The sequence below is a fragment of the Macrobrachium rosenbergii genome, chromosome 10, assembly GCF_040412425.1.
Source record: "Macrobrachium rosenbergii isolate ZJJX-2024 chromosome 10, ASM4041242v1, whole genome shotgun sequence".
In the NCBI taxonomy this organism is placed as follows: Eukaryota; Metazoa; Arthropoda; class Malacostraca; order Decapoda; family Palaemonidae; genus Macrobrachium; species Macrobrachium rosenbergii.
The window spans coordinates 11,351,026-11,364,677 of NC_089750.1; the positions used below are offsets into that span (position 1 = coordinate 11,351,026).

Genomic DNA, 13,652 nt, shown 5'->3' on the forward strand with positions numbered 1-13,652 from the left:
GTCGTCAGATTTAACAGAATCTGACATTATTCTCCTTAAAAGCTTCTATGCTAATCGGATAGAAAATACAGTTGATACAAATCGTGAAAAAACAAGGTCACTGGTATAAAAAAATTCCCAGGTAATTGCACTAAACCTTTACAAGAGCCTGGGGCGTCTGTGAATATGGACTCGGAACTTAATTTCATGGCTTTATACATGAGGTGGCTACCATAAAAAAAGGTAATTTCAGAGTGGACACTGTTCAAAGAGCAGTCACACAGAATATTGTACTGTGACTGAGAGATGGAATGTGGCCAACTGAACTTGAAATAATTTCTGACAAAGCTACATTACATGTTATGGTTCACATGATGATCTGTTTATTGTGGAATTTTCTATAAAAAAACACTGTTTAGCTTCAAAATGATCAGTCATTGAAAAAGATGCACCAGAACATCTTGGTGATTCTGTGATTGGATTTTGGGTTTCTAATTGTCATAGCAGTCCAAAGGGTTAAATGTTATAGTTTTCCCAAGAATCTCAACTAGGAGTCCAGTTTTATCTTCAGCAGCCTGTGTATACCAGCCATAAAGACCAGCACGCAAGTGCAGCAAGAGACTAGTACAAAACTAGAAAGGTTACTGTCTGACCAATTTTAAAGGTTGTATGCTCTCAGGTAAAATTGAGACAGAGTATCTTGGGTCTTTGGTTTGTGTAGTGGAAATAGTTACATGGAGAGACTCGTATTTAGTCATTAAACTTTCTGAAATGAATTATTAGCAGATGATAATGACAACCAAGATCAGGCTGGCTGGGAACTTCAGCTGGCAGAGGAGGAACAGCTCGTGGATAAGGGTAACAGTGAAATTTGCAATGCACTGTATATACTTACACTGAACTGTAAGGCTTGGATCTAACATTAAGGACTAGATACATAAAGTATGAACGAGCATGGCACAAGCAACAGGACCAACTATGTGATCCAGAACAAGTTACACTTCTTTGAATACCATGTTTTGGGAAAAATGTTATCAGATCAGAAGAATATATATAAGAAAAAAGAATGACAAAGATGTTCTGTGAAGTGTCATAGAGGAGATTCTGCTGGCAGAGGAAGCATTGGTCAGGTATTTCAGCAGTGAATAAGGTGGTTGGGATTACCCTAGACAGACAAAATATTCTTCCCACATGATTCCTCACAGAAAGGCATAAAAGTTGTTCTTTACAATACTGTGTGTCAGTAGGCATACAAGTTTTTCTTTATAATACTGGTTATTTATAATACCAGCATCTAATGTTTCTGTATCCCTATTATTAAATACCAATAGGCATATAAACTGTCCTTTATAAAGGCAGCGCATTAGCCAAGCCATTCATCGCTTTCTTTTTCTTGTTGCTTGGTTTGCCTTTGTACTTAAAAAACCAAATACTCTGAAGTGTCTACATTCTTTGCCATTTGCATTAAGAACATGGTTCTTGTCACTTACACTGAACTATCTTCTGCATGCTTATTGTTTACTATGACAACTAATCAGTTGTCAATGGTGAATGTTTGAACTATTGTTTTGATTTCATACAAAGGTGGATTGTTACACTGAATGAGCTATGTGCAGGCTTGAGATGGAAATGCTAACAGCAAGTGTTAAATTGAGACTTCAAGTTCCATACTTTCTTGTAACAGAAAGGTTTGACCAGTCTCACTGTTTAATGGTGACAATTGAACGTGTGCTGCTTCTTTCAGGTCTTTCGTTTTACACTGAACGGTCTCTGTGGCAGAATACGGTTTTCCCCTTTAAAGTTATGCATCACGTGTATATCATTCATCTTAGCTATCATCCATGTGCCCAACTGAGTGTTTGAGAGGAAGAGTTCTATATCGTTGGCCAACAAAGTTAGAACAAATGTATGTCACGTTCTAATTGCTTTCTCTGATTTACATTAAACTCCAGTGTTTCAGATAACTCCTTAACCAATGATACCTTTAACGTTAATGCTTTTTAAATCCTACTAAACCTCTGTTTTGCATTTATGTATTATTATTCTGTCTTCTGGATATAGTTAAATTTTTCTGCTTTACCCAAATATTCGTGTTGGATTGTTGGTGTAGCATTACACCAGAGAGTAAATTTTCATTTGCTTCTATCACTACAAAAGTTACTTCATGGATATAGATAGATGCTTTTATTTCCTCGGATGCTTTTATTCCTTCAGTACTTGATTTTGCATAGCACTGACACACTCAAGTCAATTTTCTTTCGTGTACTTTAACCTCTGTACCTCTATGGATATGGTAAAGTCTGTATTATTTTGCATAGCATTGTGACACACTAGTCAGTTTTCTTTCGTGTCCTGTAACCTCTCTGTACCTTTATGGATATGGTAAAGTTTAATATGGTAAAGTTTGTATTATTTTGCATAGCATTGTGACACACTAGTCAGTTTTCTTTCGTGTCCTTTAACCTCTCTGTACCTTTATGGATATGGTAAAATTTATTATTATATTTTCTTTATTAGGCTTCAATCTCTTATGCTTTCCAGTGCATAAAGTATGTTTTTACCTAGTATATTAATTCAGTGCAATGCTTTTCATGATTCATTAGAAAATAAATTTGACAAAAGCAGTTTTATTCTTTCAGAGTAGTACTCACAAGGATGTAAATCTACACAGAAGGCAAGAGTTCATCCTTCCTACCAAGAATGCAACTTTGCACACAGTATCCTTACAAGAATGCAACTTTGCACACACTGAAGTCCAGTAAGAAATACCTCTAAGAGCGATCTTCAGGAAAACGAGATTTCAGGAGTTACGTCTGATCTCCAAGAAAAAGTCTAGTTTACATGTTGGGCCCTACAACGTTATAACTGAGAAAGTGAAAAGCATTATTCAGTGAAAAAATAAAAATGCTGGAAAAAGTAGTATTAAAGAGCTGACAAAGGGCAAAGACTGCAATTTGGTTGGGATCGCCACTATCATTTATTTCCATCCTCCGGCGACTTTTGAGGAGTATAGCATGCCTCAAAACTCGCAGGAGATGGAAAAAATGTTGGTGGCAGCAACCACATTGCAATCAAGTTCCTCTGTTGTCAACTTCAAATGCTGCGTTTGTCCAGCATTTCTTATCTTTCACTGAATATGCTTTTCACTATTTCAGGTATTAGTTAAGAGCTTTAAATTTAGACCGAGGATTACTTTACAAACATTGAAAGCAAATGTATAGAAGCAAATGTATAGAATAATTCTAAAATACATCAGTGATCATTGCATAATGTAATTTGAAATAAAGACATCAGACCTTGAAATCTTTATTACTTTCTTGTTCATTGATACAAATCTTTACCTTTTGTTCATTATCCATGGTATTTATTCCCTTTCATGATGCTGATTTAGACATCTTTGTTCATTATTTATGATAGGGATTATCATGATGCTGATTTAGCTACACTTTCTCGTCTCAATTCTATTTGCTTCGTTTTTCACCACGTTAAAATTGTCTTCATTCCTCTTCAGGGCTGTTTCTCTTGCTATCCTAACATGAATGAGAGTAACACTTCCGCTACTTTAAGTTGATCTTCTTCCTTCATTCCTCTTCAGGGTTTTTTTCTTCCTTTCCTGAAGTGAATATCACATCACTTTCAACTAGATAACTTCCGTTGCCTTCTGAATAGCGGGCTGAAGATGAAAGGGCTGAAAGTGCCCGATTGCATCTTGGTCTTTTGTGCAGGTTTCTTTACGTCAGCAAAGCTTCAACACTTTCATTGCTCAGCATTCACTATCCTGGGGAAAAAAAATTCGGTTACAAGGTAGTAAATATATGAACGACGTTGCTTTCTGGGGAATTTGAGTAAAAAAATATAAGAAAGCCATGCATATTGCAAAAGCAAAGGAGATTAAAAACAATTTCTTCACAGCTGATTGTAATTCGAAACTTATAAATTTGACGTACTTTAATTAAACTCAAAATGCGTATTGCAAAAGCGAAAGCTTTAAAACGAGAATTTTCTTCTTAGCTAATGATTCAAATTTAACACTTAGAATGTGGAATTGAAGTGGAATTGAAATTTTATGTACTTTGAAACTTACATGTTTAATTTACAGGTTTGCAGGAACGCTGAAGAGAGACTTTTAGAACCTTTGCAAAGACTTCAACAGAACACACTATCCTGCAATAAAGTAAGGATTATTAAACTTTTTATAAAAAAACACAAGATATGAGCTTTTCAGTCTAGAAACATGCCAAGTGCCATTTTTAGAATATAATAAATTAAAAAATACTTTGACCCAGGATGGCGCTTGGCATGTTTCTCGACTGATACCCTCATATAAACTGTAGAATAGTACTACCTTTTTTAAACTGGATAATTTCGGTTGTCTTCTTCCTTCATTACTGTTCAGAGTTTTTTTTTTTTCCTTTTTTGAAGTGCTAAAAAGTGTTATATTTCACTTTAAACTATAATTTCGGTTGCCTTCTGAATAGCGGGCTGAATATGAAGGGGCTAAAAGTGCCCGAGCTTTTGCATCTTGGCCTCTTGCTCAGGTTTCTTACGACGGCAAAGCTTCAACTCTATCATTGCTCAGCATTCACTATCTTGGGGGAAAAAAAAAGTTCGGTTAATAGTAAATATTATGAACGACGTTGCTTTCAGGAGATTCAGAAGAGAAAAAATACCATGCATATTGCTAAACCGAAGGAGCTTAAAAACAATTTCTTCGAAACTGATGATAATTTGAAACTTAAGATATTTGATGTACTCTAAAAAACGCAAAAATTCAAAATGCACATTGCAAAAGCGAAAGCTTTCAACAATTTGAAACAGAAAGTTGCAGAGAAATGTGATGTACTTTAAAACTCAAAAAAAAAAAAATAAAAAAATGGGAATTAATTTAGGTTTGCAGTAGAGCAGCTGTAGGAACGCTGAAAAACCTTTACAAACCCTTCAGCAGAACACAACTCAGTTTTAAGTTATTTTTTCTATTCTATTTCAATAAAGGATTATTAAAAGTATATAAACTAGAATAGAATATTATTACCTTAATAAAAACTGGATAATTTCGGTTGTCTTGTTCCTCTTCTGGGTTATTTTTCTTCCTTTCCTGAAGTGAATGTATTCGTGTCATATGGATTTCACTTTAAACTGGATAATTTCGGTTGCCTTCTGAATAGCGGCCTGAACATGGAAGGGCTAAAAGTGCCCGCACTTATGCATCTTGGGTCTCTTGTGAAGCTTTCTTTACTACAGCAAAGTTTCGACTTTTTCGTTCCTCAGCATTCACAATCCTGTGGAAAAACATCGGTTATTCCAGTAATAGTAACTATTATGAAAGACGTTGCATTCTGGAGAATTATGAAAGACGTTGCATTCTGGAGATTTCGAGACAACAGAAAAATAAGAAAACAATGCATACTGCAAAATCGAGAATTTCTTCGAAGCTGATGATAATTAAAACTTAGAAATTTGCAGAGGAATTTTGATGTACTTTAAAAATCTAAAAAAATATTTCAAAAATGCATATTGCAAAAACGAAGGATCTTAAAAACAAGAATTTCTTCGAACCTCATGATAATTTGAAACTTGAAATTTGCAGAGAAATTTTTATGTACTTTGCATTTTAAAATGCATACTGCAACAGCAAAAGATCTAAAAACAAGAATTTCTTCGAACCTCATAATTTGATTTAATTAAAACTTACAAAATTGCAGAGAAATTATGTACTTCAAAAATCTAAAAAAAAAAAAAAAAAAAACAATGTATATTGCAAAAGCAAAAAAAAAAAAAAAAAAAAAAAAAAATTACGAAAATTTCTTCTTAACTGGTGATTTTATAATTTGTACATCTGCATTGAAACTTGAAGTCATGAGAATTAATTTACAGGTTTACAGTAAAGCAGCTGCAGGAACGCTGCAACTAGACTTTAGAACCTTTGGAAGTTCAACAGAAAACACTACAGTATACTGCAATAAAGTAACGATTATTAAACTGACAAAAATAACTTGAAAGTAATATAACTGTGGAATAGAATACAACAAGATATACATATTTTAAACCATACATAATCTATTGTATTTAGAAAATAATTTTGAAAATCAAGCTACCGTTTACCTCACCCATTTTCAACATGCAGAGGTTTTCGGGAAGTCATCCTTTTGTGCCAACGTCTACTGAATATCCAGTGACAAAATTATATTCATCTAGTAAGGACAATTTAAACAAAAATTACCTCATCAACAGGAAGGAATACCTCAATTCCGAAATTGTCAGAATTGGCTGAACCAGATCCATGCCCTAAGTTCCATCTCCAAATACAGCAGCATGAATAAAATCCCGTTTATTTATATGACGTGGTAAAAAAAAAAAAAACTTCGTTTAACAAATACATGCACTTTACCTTAATTACACAACTGCAAATTTTGTTCCATTCATGCAAAGTGCCATTTTCAGTCACTCCAATAATAAAACCACGGCCAAAATCAACGATAAAAAATCCCGTTAGGGTATGTCTAGCTTTTCAACCGCTTCTTTTGTTATAATCCATCAGATTAAAGAAATTTCACTTTACAACTACTTATAACTGAAAAAAACAAATATTTAAACTTTAAAAATTTGCATTACTAATACACAATTAGTGGCTCTTAATTTGAAGTATACCAAAAACGAATATGCACAAATATACACAGATTATTCTTATGAGACTATAACCATTAAAAAAATCACAGCATTAAAATTATCATATAAGCTGTTCCAAAAAGGGTTTTATATGCCATGTTTGGATACAGAGTCCTCTTTTAGATTAAAAATTTATACCCATGCTTGATATTAGATACTGAGTAATGAAATCCACCTACCATGCTGTCCTCCATGCTGTCAGGTTATGGACTGAGAAGAAACAATGAAGGCAAAAGATGAGCGGCATTCTGCACATGTTGCTTCTCAGTGGATTCACGCCCCTGGAAAAGAACATTTGCAGTTGATTGAAGTCCAATTGCTTAAAAAAATTTCGTAGCCCAGCAATTGTTATATAAAATTTATTTTGTTCACAAAAGATGAGATTTTTCCAGTATTTTTGTTTACGTTCCATTCAGAAAAAAATTTCAATGAAATAACACTTCTCCACTTGTGGAGTAGCCTACCCCCTTGTCATTTCAGTAAGATGACAAACATCAGCACGGGAGTTATTAAAATATTAATAAAAATAAAAACGAGAAAAAACTTTCTTAAAAGCTTTCAGCAGTCCCTGCAAGCTAAGCATAAACATAAATGGGCATTTCAGATCGACGCAAACAGCTACATACTGCCTACAGTGTGCACATACAACACACCATAGAATGTAATGGCCTAAAAGAACACCTATAGGAACACCGTTAAAAGAACTGTACCTTTGTTGTGACGCTTAGAATATCTGGCCTTGAGAATTAATCTATTTTGTCAAGAGGTACTTCTCCAATTGCAGTTAAAAAAAAAAAGTACCTGTGGAATAAGCTTTTAATACACTGTTGCAAACTTTAATTATGTAGCTACAATGATCAGAGATGGTAATATGGCTGATAATGTAGCATGGGGCTTAACATTAATAGCCGGAGCCATGCAGAGATCATCAGGTCATTCTGGGAATCAGTAACCTGAAAATCATAATTTCCCACTAAACGCTCAGTTTACACAGACCCTCATTTTATGTAGACCAAAATCCAATTGGTTTTATGTCATCAGAATGTTGCAGCTTCCTTACTTTGTTAAAAACAAAATGTGAAGACTACTTTAATTTGCAAAATCTACAAGACTACAGATGACCTTACCAAATGTGGTAAAAAGCTTGTTTGAAACGAAAGCATCTCGAGGTAACTATACTTAGAAAACTGGGTGAAACAGATCAAAGTGTTTCATAAAGGAATCCAAGCAATGAGTTAACACCTATATGGATGTCCATTGAAATACCTGGTTATTCCACTATACAAGTATGTTGTATGTAAATAATAAATCAAGCAACGAGTTCCCTGGCATCTTTGTTCTAAGAATTCCTTACTTTCCACCATGTTTACAGTAAAATATGGCAGAGCACAGAATCCATGTGGCTCTGATATTCTGGATTAGTGAAGTTCTTGACTTTGCCCAGTAAATATGACTTTATACATCTGGTAATTCACATGATTGGGGCTTTACATTGAATTTCTTCTGGAGAGTTATTTCAATGATTAGTCTGCCTACAGTTTAAGGAAATATTCATAGACTGATATTCCACTCTGTTATTACTGTTTAATGCTTGCTTTGCAAGACCTCCCAATACCAGTATTTCAACTTTTTTTTCAGTTATATACACAAATGATGTCAGTAATAGAAATATCAGCAACAGCAGTGAATATGCATGAAAATTATTTGTTACCTTTTCAAAGGTGTAGAGGTATTGAGTTTTGGAATACAAAGAATATCAGTAGGATTAACTTTTTTGGGCCCCAAAGGAAAAACTAGATTTTTTGGGGTAGAACCAAAACAAGAGTGAACCCTACCTTCAAGAATGGTCTTAAATGCATAAACCGTAGGATATACATTCGGAGGGGATTGTCCCTTCCTTAATATGAGACAAAACATTAAAATTTTTAAAGGGAAATAGGAGGAAATTTTAACTTCAACTCAATTACATACACAGTTACAAATTTGATTTTCCTGTGTGTTACTGTAAGCTTTGAACGTTCCTAGATTCATTTTGTTAGGAAATTAACAGTTTTAGAGATACAGGCTGCCCTATAGCCTGTAATTCTGGGGACCACAATGTAAATCATGTTTTTTTAGCCATGGAAAACATAAAACGAGTGAAATACAAGGATAGATATAACAACCTAACCTAATGGAGTCAGGTCTTTACCTAGCTGAGAAGGCTTAGCCTCCTCTAAACCTCTCACATAACCTAACCTGTGGCGCTGGGTCTTAATCTTGCAGGGGCTTTGCTCCTGGATCTCCTGACAAACCTAACAATGAGCACTTGTGAATTAAAATAATAGTTACAACCAAGGAGGTTAGATTTATGGAGATACACTGACTGTATAAAGTCTTCACTAATCCGGGGGTGCCACTGAGTAAGTGGGCACTCAGAAATATGGTCAAAAAGACCTTTGAAAAGCATTGCTGCTTATGGAAAAAATTAAATCTTCGTTTTTAAAATTTATTCTCTTTGTTTCCTTTCAAGGAAAATGAGAAACTTTCGGAGCCTTGTACATTATTTATCTTCAATTTAAAGTGAAATAAAGATACAAAGATAATAAACATACACAAGTGAAAACACTAGACTCCCTATAATTTTTTTTTTATAAAAACACTGATCTACAGGATAAGGAAAATACAATAACCTTCCCTTGAGCAAAATTCATAAACAATTATTACGGGATTGGCAGCTGTTTTTCCTGAAAGTTTTCTAATCATATAACTTTTAAGCACAACGGTGTCCAGGAGCACGGCAATACAGTAAAGCACAAACACCTGGTGTACTTATAGTTCTAAAAACTATAAGTTATGTTAAATGTACAAATATGAATATATACTAAAAGTCATCATTAAATACAATAAGGATATATACATGCAAACTTATGTATGTTATGTGCATCATTAAAATTAAAATTACAGGCCACTGAAGTAAGTTTCATGATATCTGGCGACTCCGCATTTTGTTTTGAGCCAGAAGTTGCGCCTTAAAGTTTTTTGCAGCATAGGAATACAGTATCGTACTTTTACGTATTTTTCTGCAATAGCTTTAATATAATTTTTTATCGGCTCGCTGTCATACATGTGATCGGCTATTAAAAAAAAAAGTGTTGGTATAATATTCTAATACTGCACTGACAATTTTCTGAAAATCTTAACTTTCGAGACAAATGTCCCAATTTTCATAAAAAGATAGATTTTTCGAGACATTTTTTCAACAGCTTTGGCACATTTCGATATCATCATCTGCGGGGTGAACTAGATTTCCCTTACTTTTCAATCTAATTAGATACTTCACTGTGCTCTTTGGTTCACCAGTTAGAGCATCAATTCATGTTTCACAACGCAAGGATTTCTTTAATTTGTACACAATGAACCCAGCTATACGCTGAAGAATACTGCTGGGGCAGTGACAGTTGACGAGAACTAGGAACATGTGTGTAATCATCCTCATTCGGTTCACCTGCAAACAATGCATTACAGTTGTTAACCATAAAACCTATACCTTAACCTATACTACCAGAAGAAGCATTTATTGCCAGTGCAGATGAATTTGCGATATTGCTAGAATATTTTAATATAGGCACAGACTCGAGTGGAATGAAGTTTCCATTAAGAACTTCCTGAATATCATTATGAACCAAGATTTTTGTATATGCTGCAGAAAACTGGCGAGAAGTAAGATTATTGTTGCAATCCCCCATACTTCTGATTTTGCCAAATAATAAGTTCAGTATGATCTTCGACTCATTTTCCATGTAATTAAGAAATTTAAAATTGGGTCTTCATAACCTATTGATTTGTCACAAATAGATATTTAGCGAGAAATGGCAGTTTCTTATAGTATTTTGGAATTTAACATGGCTGGAATAAAAATTTAATTAACCCTGAAGTCCATCCAACAAGGGGTTTCCATATTTCACAAGAAAGGAACAATCCCGTCAAAGTGCAATACCTTGGAAACTGGTTTTTTCTACACTTTTAAGGCTTCTGACACTGGTGGTGCATTTGTTTGTTGTCAGCCATGGAATGTTCCTTCGCCGTGTTTAGTACTGGCCCGGTGGGGGTGGGGAGGGGGAGGCGGTACCCATACGTTAACAGTTATTGCTTTTGCCGGAAGGGATATGAACCGTTCGAAACAGACTTAGCCGTGCTCTTTCTTGTGAAGTTCGCGTATGGAAACCCCTTGTTGGATGGACTTCAGGGGTTAATTACAGCCGATCCCTCCCCCCCCCCCCCAAAAAAAATAACGTTAAATTGTAAAGAAGGAACCAAAATACTATAAGAAACTGCTATTTCTCGCTAAATACCCGCCGTGTATCTATTACTTAGATCTACCAATATTCGGGCTAAATGGATGCTGCGAAACCCTCCATATTACACTAGGACAAACAAGTAACAGTCGTGGCTGAAAACAAAGAACTTGAATTCAAGTACGCAACAACAGTCATCAGTAAGTATCTCGGTAACAGTAAAATTGCAATAGATTTTAGTATAATTGTCGTAAAGCATATTAAGAAGACTTAAGAGAATCATCATAAAGTGTCAATATTGAGTTGTGCCATTTAAATGAAATACTAAAAAATTTCTTAAGGCCTATTGCGTAAATCGTTCTAATCCTTCAAATACCTGGGGCCTTCATCCTCCTTGACTACCCCTACATAATTTGACCTATATTCTAAGTTAGAAATGCAGTAAAATACGGGGATGCATCCTAACCTAATGTAGGATGCTGCGTCCTCTCCTGGTCACAGAGGTGGCAGATTCCCTCATCCTACCCTGAGCAAGTGTACCATAAATCAAAGAAATATAGACATCCATCAGAGCCGAACCTGGCCCTTCATGGCAGGGAAGGCCAGGCAACCCCACCCCACCCCCACCAGGGCATTTCACTCTGTATATACCTTAAGCTTAAGGGGCATCTTTGAACTCAATCACGATCATTCATTTCCTAGGGTAGGCACTTACCAGTGGATGAGATTACGACTATTACAGGTGATTAAGGATTGACTTTTGTTTTGATTTCTCAGATTTAACGTTCTCACTAACAGCAATTCTAGCCAAAGTTTTAGTTGGTTGGAAATACCAGTTAATTATTAATCAATAGAAAAACAAAAAGCTATTAGCTCTCATGAATAGCGCATGTGTTGTGAGCACCTGTTACCTCCAAATATTGGAGAACTTAGGGAATGGACAACCTTCAAACCAATAACAATGGAATCAGAATACGATAAAAGCCATCATATTTTTAAACAAAAGTGGACAACTTTACCTCCACATTTCCTAGGGGAAAAATAAACATTTTACAATTTTGAAGCATTGTATTTAGTATCGCCAAAGAAGCATCACAGTCATATCAGCAATGTAAACTGTGTAAAGAAATTAAACTAGCCTAAGTTAACATCAAGTTATGAACTTGAAATATTAGTTTAGTTGTAATCATATATCAGCAATGTAGCCCCAATTCTTTGGGCCGCCATTTACCTTTCAACGCATACTAGCCTATTAAGCTTAACCTAACCCTTAACAGGGAACCGTGTCCTACGTAAATTAACCATGAGTGCCGTGACCCTAGAGGAAAGGGTTGGGTTTCGTCCCCGGGACACTAGCATTCACAGTCAGTGAATATTCCATGACTTCACTAGCCTATCTTTCACCAGTTTGATTTGGAGTTGGCTTTTAAACGTAAAAGGAAAAACAACATGGCTCACAAACCAATTGTTTTTCAGCTGTTAAGAATGTCACAAAAATTCTTTAGTTAAACACCTTTTTCAGTTGAGAGATAAAAGCTACTGAAATTTTCAGCAAGGCTAATACATGCCTGTCAACATTATTATTTACTTAACTTTGACTAAAACGTACCTTGGAAGATTTCACACTCTCGCTGTATTGTTCGTACACAACTTCAGTCGACAGACTCGACAACTGGATTCTGGAAATCCAGCTCCTCGAGGGCAACAGTTGGCTTTAGGTACTGCAGGGTCCTTGAACTTTTTGTCACTGCAGAAAATGGGAAGTTTATTTTTGTTTCAGAATAGCCAACCCATAATAGTATCATCGATACTGTATTCAGTAGAAAACATATATCATCGTCGGCTATATGTTTTAGTATAAATTTCATTTCCTAATTGTTCCTCAGTATTGAAATTTTAGCGTAGGTTTGATATATAGTTTAATTATTGTTGGCGTATGTTACAGCTCCATGAATGGTAGCCCTTGTTAGTCCACCTTCGCCAGGCCCAGCCTCCTTATGTACTGCCAGATAATAACTCGAAAATATGTTTAACAGATCTTATAGTCTTGACAAAAATTACCATGATTCTGATAAATACAACATAAAACTTATTTAAAAGAAAATAACCTTATTTATTGAGGAAAACCTAAATTAATAACGTAAGTTTAAGGAAATAAGACCATAGTTTCTAAAAGAGGGTATAAGGGCAGATTGCCCTATGATGTCATATTTATGTCAGGAATTAGCCTTAGGTGGTGCACCACATGTACAGTATGTATTAACTTGAACTTGCATTTTCGTCCTCTTTAGTTCGAAAAGGTTTGGTTGAAAAGGTCGAGCTATTATAATTTTTCCTTCCACATCACAAAGTCAGTAATATTCCTATTTGTCGAAAATGAGCATCTTCCCATATGTCTCATTTTTTATGGTACCAAATCTTGCTTTACTTAAATCTAGTGAAGGGGCAATGACAGTCCCTTATTGAAAGTTAATTTCTATAGAGTTTTGTGTCCAAAACTTGAGAGAAAGTCCAACACCTGTTTTGTTAAATCCCTGTAGCCTACCCTCTGAAACCATTACGAAATAAAAAAAAATTAAAGCACATTTAGAAACCGCTGGCAATGCGCAAGCTTTCGAAGGAGAAGGAATCCAAGTGATAATACCATTTCAGATACAATACTTGGAACGAAGGAAAATTTGTATGCTGATGTGATGTAATAGAGGCGTTCAGTAATAATAATAATATCTC

At 35.0% G+C, this 13,652-nt stretch overlaps 1 long non-coding RNA gene across 1 annotated transcript; it reads right to left on the reverse strand.

Moving 5' to 3' along the window:
- Positions 1 to 4,986: 4,986 nt before the first annotated feature.
- Positions 4,987 to 12,914, reverse strand: LOC136842974 (uncharacterized). The gene is made up of 3 exons (XR_010854394.1): positions 12,532 to 12,914; positions 6,825 to 6,926; positions 4,987 to 5,258 (listed from the first exon to the last, which is right to left on the reverse strand). It is a non-coding gene; the product is annotated as an uncharacterized lncRNA (long non-coding RNA).
- Between the last annotated feature and the right edge of the window lie 738 nt (positions 12,915 to 13,652).